Consider the following 9753-nt stretch of genomic DNA (forward strand, 5'->3'; position numbering starts at 1 on the left):
TTTCAGATGGGCCACGTAATTCACACCCAGCACTGAGCTGTTAGAGCTACACCCCTAGTTTGTTTAAAGGCCATTAGAGTGTGACTGTGTAAGTTGCAGCCAGGGCAGAGTAGGTACTGTTCCATGTCTTGACTCTAAGGAGGGTGAGGAGTGGGAGGATGCTGTTTGTGTTTGGATTTATGTAGCTCTAATGAGTCACTATGAATGTCCAGTGAGAGATACATTGCAACATGTTGACTCAGGGCCAGTTATAATGAGACTGTAAAGGGCTATAATCAGAGGATTTGCTAATGGGTCTGAGTTATTTTGTCCCTGACAGATCTTTTTGTAGGCCAAGTGCTGATACTGTTGGCAAGTCAAGCATAGGTCAAAATGTTTTTTCTATAATAAATAGCTAAAACCAGGGTATTATCTCAGTCGACTGTAGTAGTCACCTGCTTTTCCAGTTCCCTGGTTTCTTTACATGTAGAAGTGCAGCTGTACTAGACTCAGGGGCAGGGAGGGGGTTGTGAAACAACAAACCAAACCAAACAACAAAAAAACCCCTAGAGTTTTAGTCATCTGGTCAGTGTGAACAATGAGGGTGTTAATATGTTACGAGGAGTGCAAGAAAAGAAGTGGAGTTCAGGACCAAATGCAGTGTGTGATCCAAACAGTATATGACCCAAACAAAATCAAAGTACTAAGTACCTTGTGTAGTTCTTGCACAAATTCCTTCAGTACTGGAGTTGCCATTACCACAGGTACTTCATCTAACCCTCCCTGTCAGGCAGTGGGTCATATAATTCATAAAACTTACCCCTAGCATCTCAGAGATTGTGTTTGCTGACAGCATGCTTGATTTGGATCCCTAATGTGAGCCAGAGGTGAAGACAGTGGGCCATTCAGCAGCTTAACAAACAAAATGTCACCCACCTTAATGCTGCAGAAGGATTCCATGTCATATCCCACCTGCATTACTTCTCTGGCATACAGCCACTCTTCCTAATTTCATTCTTCTGCAATATCATCTCTGCCTGGTTTTAAAATCAGCTGTTCTCAGATAGCTGGTGAATATTTGTCAAACTGAACTCAAGTAAGAACTTATCTTCTCTTACTTTAATTGATCATTATTTTCAACTTGTGATAGAAACACTTTTTCTGATAAATTCAGTAATGAAATAGAAACTTTAGAGGAGCTCTTTAACTTTAGAGGAGCTCTTTCTACCTGGGTCTAGTTCTTACCTTCCTTTGAAAATTTCAAAAAGGAGGTAACCTATAGAGGGTCTTTAAGAAAAGAGAAATAACATTCCAAATCCTTGGGGAAACGTCTTCAAAATGTGTTTCATCTTTTATGCGAGACCAAAATAACTACACAAATGTTGTGAAATTTATCAAAGATAGGGAAGAAAACCTTGAAAAATTTTAGTACTCAAACTAGATCATTATCAATAACCACTTTCATGCATTTAGCACTCAGATGAAATATAAGGATCATAACACAGAAAAGCTCCCTGCTGAGATATGCACACTGCTCTGCAAGAGAAAAAGAACATTTTATTCTTCAGTAGTTCGACAACGGGCTAATAGTTTAGCTGAGCAAAAGAATATTCATATGCTGTAGTTCCTATAGGACAGGAAGGATTTTTACCTGGAAAACTGCCAGTAGCAGTCTAAGGTAATCCTAGAAGGACATTGTCCAGAGGTCCATCAGAAGAAAGCTACTACGAGATGATATCAAAGATAGGGAGATAGAGACAGGTGGAGATGGAGATAAAATTTTTCCAAAAATTGGCTCCTAAAAAGTCATGATCTGACCAAAAATGAACTGTGGAATTTGTATGTGTAATCAGGTATTTAAGCAGGAGTTCCATCGTTCAAGGATTCACAAATGTATCTGAAAAAATAAATTGATTTTTTCATTTGCAGATTAATTACACAGACCTGTCTGCACAGCAATGCATTTTTTCTTCACAAATGTAAATAATAGGTGATAAATTAATATGTGAAATGGGATTAAGTTGATGAAAATTAGCTAAAACTTTTCTTTATTAGAGATGAAAAAAATGTTTAGTTACAAAACAAGATACAGAAAGTGCTTTTACAGAATACGAAAAGGCACTGTGACATTATAGAACATGGCATGCCATTCACCAGAATAAAAGCCATTACACTCCATTTTATCATCTGAATTGTACCAAGTTGTAAAGTGCACAGACAAAAAATTTTGGATTCCATCTTTTTAATAAGAAGCATGTCAAATATGTTAATCTCAGGTTGGTTTTAGATATGGTCTTTGCACAGCAACTGAGATTCTTCAAAGAGAAGCACTGCAGACTACAGAATCGTGCTCCTGGGCTCCTGAAGAATAGACAGAGTTAAATACTAGATAAGAATGCAAGAAAGAGAAATTGATATGACAAAGTGCTGCTACCCTTGGAGCAAGATGTAGCAATACATAAGGTCAAGTAGATACTAGATCTCAGCTACATTATTTGTGATTGCAACAATCATAAATAGGATAGGAGAAATGGTGAAATATATATATCTGTCTTTCTGATGCAGCATAAAACTGACATCTTGCCCATTTCTCGACATTAAAGATTCTGCTGCTAAGTCTGTGTTGTTGGATTTTTTTCAGAGAAAAGGTCTATTTTTCATGGGGCAAAATTTCATGAAGTAACACTGCATTTCATAAACAGATTCTTTAAGAGACATTGTCAACAAAATAATACTTTATAAGGCACTAGAAATGATTCACTGCACATCTGAAAAACAACTTTTATTCACTTTTATCTTACGAAATGTTGCTTCTCTCTGTGAATTTGAGTGGCTGCACATGTAGGTCAGGAATCCTTTGCTCTACTTTTTCCCTTCTCATTCACATTTCTGACTGGATTAGTCTCCTTCCAATGGTTTAGGACTCTGCCATGAGAAACAGACCACAAAGATCAGCAGGGACAAGATGAACAATAAAAAATAGGACCCTCTCTCCTTAAAGGAAATTATATTTTCTCTCAAAGACATCACTTCAAACCAAACCATCTTCTCCATTCTCACCATTCTTTTAAACTTACCTCATACAAATTCCCAGTATACCTGTATTTCCACACATATGTTTAGATAACAGGTCATAGTCAGCTCAGTAAAGACAATAAAATTAAGCACACAGATGTATACTCAGAGAAGATATAAAAATGCAAGACCTCATTCACTTCCCCACGTTGCTTTGTCTGAAGCTGATAATTAACTGATTGATAATATTCTCCTCTCTCAAGAATTTTCCATACATGTCTAGGAAGTGATGAACTGGCAGAGATGTGAATTTCACAGTTTTGACAGAATTTTTTTTAAGTAACCAACCCATGAGAGTAATGAAAGTGTCACAGTCTTTCAGATGGCTGTTGCTCGAACCCCAAGAGCTGGAATGAGAACTCTGATGCAATTTCTGTTTTCCAGATCTTAAATCTGAATGGACAAAATGATCTCTAGGTTATGTTTGAAATAGTTGAGTAGTGTGACTGGGGACTGATCAGTACCGAAGCGTAGCCAAAAGCATAGCTGGAAGACACTGAAACTAATGCAATGTGCCTGTTGATCTGTGTGAAGACTATGCCACACAATTCAGTTAGTCCCTTGACCATATTTCCTTCTCATATACAGGTGAGCTTTGGGAACTTTAGCCTTCATTCTGAAAATGTCTTGTTTCTTTCCAAATGATAATCACACTTTCTTCTAGATTTTATATTTCCCTGGTTATGGGCAGTAAAACAAACCTCATGGAACATAAAAAGCAATCTCTCTGACCAAAAACCACAGAAATCAATCTGATGTGCTTTCAGAGTATCCCAACAGTGGACAAAAAGATGGATTAAGAAAATGTCATCAGAGATGGGAAAAGATGGGATTGCTCTGTCATGCAAGAGCCTCAGCATGCTTTTTGGTAAAATGCGAATTGTGTCAGCTTACATCCTCCTTGAACACCTTAACAGAACTGCAAACAAGTAACTATAGATCTACAAACAGGTCTCCTCAAGTTGAATAGTTTGTGTCATGACTCATGTGGACTTCATTTTATGTCAAATCACTCATGTCCTTTTAAATCTGTTGTTTATTAGGACTTGCTTCTGCCAGGTTCCCAATGTAAAACCCATAGTGAAATGAGCATAATTCCAGCAAACTGAAATGATAGAGTATGCTTTGCTCATTGTATTAAAAAGAGCATCCAGGTCTCTTAAAACTGTAAAATCTGTATCTAACAAGCCTATGAATAAGTTTTTCTACTTTGAGTCTTCTGTTCTTTCCCCTGGCCTGGGTGGCTCATCCACAGATCCTATCTTCTCTTTAAGCCCAGACAGATTTCTGGGAAGAGACCGAAAGTGACCAGTTAAAAAGCAATTTTACTTTTTTTGATGAAACAAACTGTTAAGTCATACAGCCCTGTTGCAGGCACATAGGTCTGATCAAATCCTAGAGAATTCACTGAAATTTAGATCAGGCTCAGGAAGACCATTTGGGACAATTGAAAGGTCTAAGACCTGATAATCAGCGATAAGTGTGACAGTCTGCAACTGCACCGGGGGAAGGGGATGAGGAAGACCTAACATGAACAGAAGGAGTCAGAGTTGGTGGAAATATCAAGAGAGGAATCTCTGCCCTTTACAACAGATTCACTTCTAGATATAACAATTGAATTTTGGTGTTCCTTTCCTGATATTAAATCGCTGTAGGTACGCCAGCCCTGGATAATGTTATGTATGCCATTCCCTTCTGCTTGCTGCCTTAACAGGTCCAGCCAGCATTGCTCCAGGTACTGGTGGGAGATATGTGGGGAAAGGATTGACCATTTACTGATTCTTTAATCCAGGAAAGCAGATGCAAAAAGCTGTTTCAAAAGGAAGCTATGATTGAAAAGTAGAGCATTTGGAACTTGGGAACTGACAGTTTTAGTGTGATTTATGCAGCCTTGTCTCTCCTTGCTCCACCAGCTGTGATTGCACTATGATGCAGTCATGGAGGATAAAATCCTAATCTCTATTGCTGCATGAATGGCTGAACTCATCCAGGGCAGACACAAGTTCCTCTGAAAGTGACCGGGGCTGTATAGGGAAAGTCTGATATTAGTAAAACCCCAGCCGCTTGCCAGAGAATTTAAATTATTCTGAAAATTCTTTGTTGAAGTAAAGGAAAGAACAGTCTCATAGAATAAATGAATGCTACCTTGATTAACATAATTGAACCTCTGTCTTGCTAGAGAACTTCCATACAATTCTAAGCACTACATTTAAATCCAGTTTTTCATAATTGTTTACAAACTATACTTTCCATGTTATGGTTTTCAAATCACATTCAAAATTTTGTTTTGCAAAACAATGAGTAAAAAACACTGTTAACAACACTAAAATTATCAGCTCAGTATCCTCCATAGGACATACAAAATTAATGCAGATTTTGTGTGTTTTCTGATCTTTGGAATCACAGTTACAAAATGGAATTAATTCTTACTTTATAGAATCATTCTGAGAGTTAATTTGTTAATGAGCTAGCAGCAATGGGAATGAGAAGAACCATAAACAATCTGATCAGAAAATTACCAAATCTGTATTTAACCCAGAGTCAGAATCTTGCATGAGAAATATTGCTGAGAGCCCTACCTGGGCCAGATAAGTGCACAGGCTTGATTAGCTGACCAGTGAGTGAACACCAGCTTCCTCTGTGCTGGGTTGAGACAAGCTGACAGCAAATGTAGTCAATTTGTAATGCAAAGCTCAGTTTAGGTGTTTCTTAACTTTGCACGTTGTTTGTAACCTCCTTTCATTTGTAGTACACTACAGCTTAAAAAATTGCCAGTTCTCATTGTCTGGTCAATGCTTCAGTTTTGCTGATGGAAGGCCAAGATGTTTTTTCAGTATTTTCTTAATAAAGTAAACATGATCAGAAATTTCTCTCAAATATTTAAAATCCTAGTGTTCTAAAGAGCATTTCAGAATGTTTTTTAAAATGCTCTAAAAACCTGAAGTACCGAAGTAGTTAAAATCCCTGTCAGAAAATTAAGATTGCCTGAAGGGTTATGCTCTGAGTCTCTGATAGCAGAAATGAATTCCAGACTGCTTCTCCACCTGTGTTAGTATTTTGTATGGAAAAATAAACTGCTTGCAAAAATGTATAGGGAAGCAGGAAATCTGGAGTCTAAAATATGGCAACATACACAGACCTTTGCTTTATAATTGTGTGTGCTGTAGACCATCTGTCTAGCAGTTAAACACACTCCCATTTAAATGAGTAAGTACATTTAATGGACGAAATATTAAGATCATTGAGGGGTGAAGTTTTTTATTTGCAGTGTGCAAATGCCAGAGTGGAACCACTTGTACATTCTTAATACTACACACCTTTAAAATAACTAAGAAAAATTACTACTTACCTGCTGCATACAAAAAAACTGGCTCCTTTTAAGCAAATCATTACAAACTGGAATAGATTGAATTGAAAGCCTGATGGTCTCATGGCCTGCATTCCAGAAGTATAAATCAGGCTGCAGCTCAGCTACTGCTGTTTTGAACTCTTTAAATACACAGAAAGTGAAAAATACTGGGAGAATGGTTTAATGACTTTACTTGAAGTAGTCATAGTCATTTCAATCATCTTTTAAATAAGTCAAGACTGGAGACATCTTTCCTAAGCACCTTAACTAACAAGTTGTCAGTGTTTAAACAACAATTGCTGTTCAAAAATGAAAATTAGCTGATATGATCAAGCCATATGGCTAATATAATTGATTTGCTCAGATTTTTTAAAATTATGAAAACAAAGCTAGAGCAGCAGCATAATGTAATTTACAAATTTAACTAGAGGTGATGTGTTCTATTTAGTTCGACAACAAATAACCTCTTCCTGGTGTTTTAAATTATGTATGATGAGGGAAGGACCGCGTTGGGTCCTAAACAGATCTGACCCGGGAAAACGGATTTCAAAAGACTCAGGACAGCAAAGTCACTGGCTGTTGACCAGAGGGCGTGTTGATAATGGGAGCTTAGGAGAGACCAGGGTTTGAAGAAGCAGGCTGGGTGCCCCCGGGGGCCGCGGCGGGGCCGGGGCCAGTGCCAGCTCCCACCCTGTCCGGGCCCCTCGGGTACCCTCGGGTGGTGTCTCGGCTCTTTGAAAGTAGGCGACTCCCGAGAGGGGCGAAGCTGTGGTCACAAAGCGGTACCCAAAAGGCTCGGGATCGGGTTTCTGAGTGCTTTTTCAATTACTCCTGAAACTTAGATCCGATCAGTATTTTTTAAGACTCGCTCACTTGTCAAAGCAAACCGATATTTCCCCTTCTGGTTGACTCGCGCTCAGCAAAACAGACGAAAGTCGTAATAAATCTGTACTGGAGAATGTATTTGTTTGTGTTTCCCTACTCTGAAGTTTTTCAGAGCCTTTCTTAGTTGCCTTGCGGGTGCATTTTGTCCTCTGCCTTGATAACTTCTGCGTGGAGGTTTCTCGATACTGTCTGAAAACGGTAATTTTAAGTCTGGACTAGCAAAGAAATGGAAGTTTGTGAAAGGAAAGCTTCGTTTTTCTGACAAGTTCACTAGGCTGTAAAAATTATGTGGAGAAGAAGTCCTATCTACTGGCTAATGTGTTCAGTGGGGGAGCTTTACCCCACTCAGAAACACACCACCAAGCACCCTGGAGATGTCTTTGCTCTACAGCAAATATTCCGAAACGATTTTACGCTTAGAATCTGTTTGCTTGTTTTCTCGCACAAAACTGCTCTGGTCATGATGACCACCTCACGCTGGAGGATGATGCCGCGAAAAGCTGAATGTAAAAGCCTGATTTGTGTAGTCTGGAAAATATAGACAGGACTTAACTGATCACTCCTCTGAAATTCTCTCCCGTCGCTAATAAGTGGAAGACTCATTAAGGTGCTCTGAATCGAGTTTTAATAATGTGCTGATAATAGCTGGCCACTGGTTAGAAAAGAAAGGCTTTGAACCAGCTGGTGAGTTTGGAAGAAACGCACCGTCTTGTCCGTCCCGGCGCGGGGTGTGGGAAGGGCGGGCAGGCTGCTCGCGGAGGGGTCGGGCAGGAGCCTGTCTCCCACGGGACACGGGAGGGAGGCAGCTGCGACGCCTGGCACTCCGGGCTCACAGTCACCAGTGGGAGGGCAGAGACGTGCAGGGACAGCACGGAGATTAGATAAATAGATAGATAGATAGGTATAGATACATAGATACATAGATAGATAGATAATTAAAATTTTTAAAAAGTACTTCAAAACAGAATCTGTCCCTCACACCATTTTATAAAGAAAACAGCAATGATGAGATTGGGTTGTTTTCTCCTCTGTCATGAGCGTCCTTCTCGGTGAAAGTAGAAATGAGTGGGAGACCTGGGCCTCTCTTGCCGCTGTGGGCACACGAGGCCTCGCTTCAAATGGCATCACAAGCCCCCGGGACCGGAGTCTGGCGATCATGAGAACCTAAGCAGGGATGATGGTCTTTAGCTGAAAAGATCATCCATGATTAATGATTTATCAGGAATTCAGCTCCACTCGCTCGGACCCAATGGGCCGCACAAGGCCTTCAGAGATTGCTTTTCTACTTGTAAAACTGACTTCCCTACTGCATTTCCTTGGCTCGTTACTATTATCACCTGGGTTTAAATTTCTCTTTTTAAACAGTGTAATCTTTCTTCGGTTGTGCACCCTGGAGTAAAAACCAGGGCATCATTTTCACATCAAAGAACTGTCAGCTCCCCCGTATGAATTGCTGCCCCTCGCACCCTCTCTAAAACACTATCCTTGACACCCGAGCACGCGGAGCGCGGTAGAGATATATGGTTGTAATCACAGCCCTTGTAATTGAGTGTTGTGCCGGAGAGTCGCAGCGCCAGGGGTCTCCTCGGAGCGAGGCGGGGTGGACACCCGCACTAGCCAGCGTGGCAGGGACACTCACGGCCCCAGAGCGTCCCAAGCTGCCGGTCCTCCGTGCTTCCACCCGGGAAGGGCGTTGCCTTCGACAAGCGCGCGGCGAGTTCGAATAGCCGCGCAGGGCCGCTCTGTGCTACCTGGAGCGGGCGCAGGCCACTGCTCTCGGCCGCCGCCTCCCTGGGGCGTTCCGCATCCTCCCTCTCCGCCGCCTGTCCCTTCTCGGAGCGCTCTGCTGGGGCCAACCCTCTGCTCTGTTCGGGTTGTGCTCTCTCGGGGGTCCCCAGCAGGTGCGGGGCGCGTCGAGGCCCCAAGGCCGAGCCGCTGCTCCCGCCGGGGCTGCCGGGGTCCGTCTCATCCATCTCTCCTCTCAGATGGAGGCTTTTCAAAGTTTCTCCTCGCCACGTTCCCCCCGTTCCCTGAGTGTGGGGAGCCGGCTGGAGCCGCAGTACAGCCTGCAGCGCTCCTCGCTCCCTGCCCGCTCCCTCCGCCTCTCTCTCCGGCCTCCCCTCTCCGGTCGGCGGGACAGGGGCAGAACTGCGGAGCCTGTTCCCTCCCTAATGGTCGTGTTCCAGGGTTAATGGGGCCGGGGACGTGCGAAGGCTTTAGCGTTTCCCCTTCCGAGCCGCAGCACTTGGTTTGGTCACCGGCAGCAGTGGAGCCGGTGCCAAAGGAGAAAGAGAGCTGGGAAGGAAGCAATCCTGTCTGGAAAGGGGGCGAGGCAGCACATAAAGGAGAGCTGCAGTTTCCTGCCTTGTCTCGTAAGGAAATCAACCCAAATCATTAAAAATACATTTACTTTCTTTTCATGGAAAAGGAGGGTCATATCTGCTTTTGACATTTGATGGGGATTA

The sequence above is a fragment of the Manacus candei genome, unplaced genomic scaffold (assembly GCF_025592945.1).
Source record: "Manacus candei isolate 608988 ecotype Guabito, Panama unplaced genomic scaffold, ASM2559294v1 h1tg000023l, whole genome shotgun sequence".
Lineage (NCBI taxonomy): Eukaryota > Metazoa > Chordata > Aves > Passeriformes > Pipridae > Manacus > Manacus candei.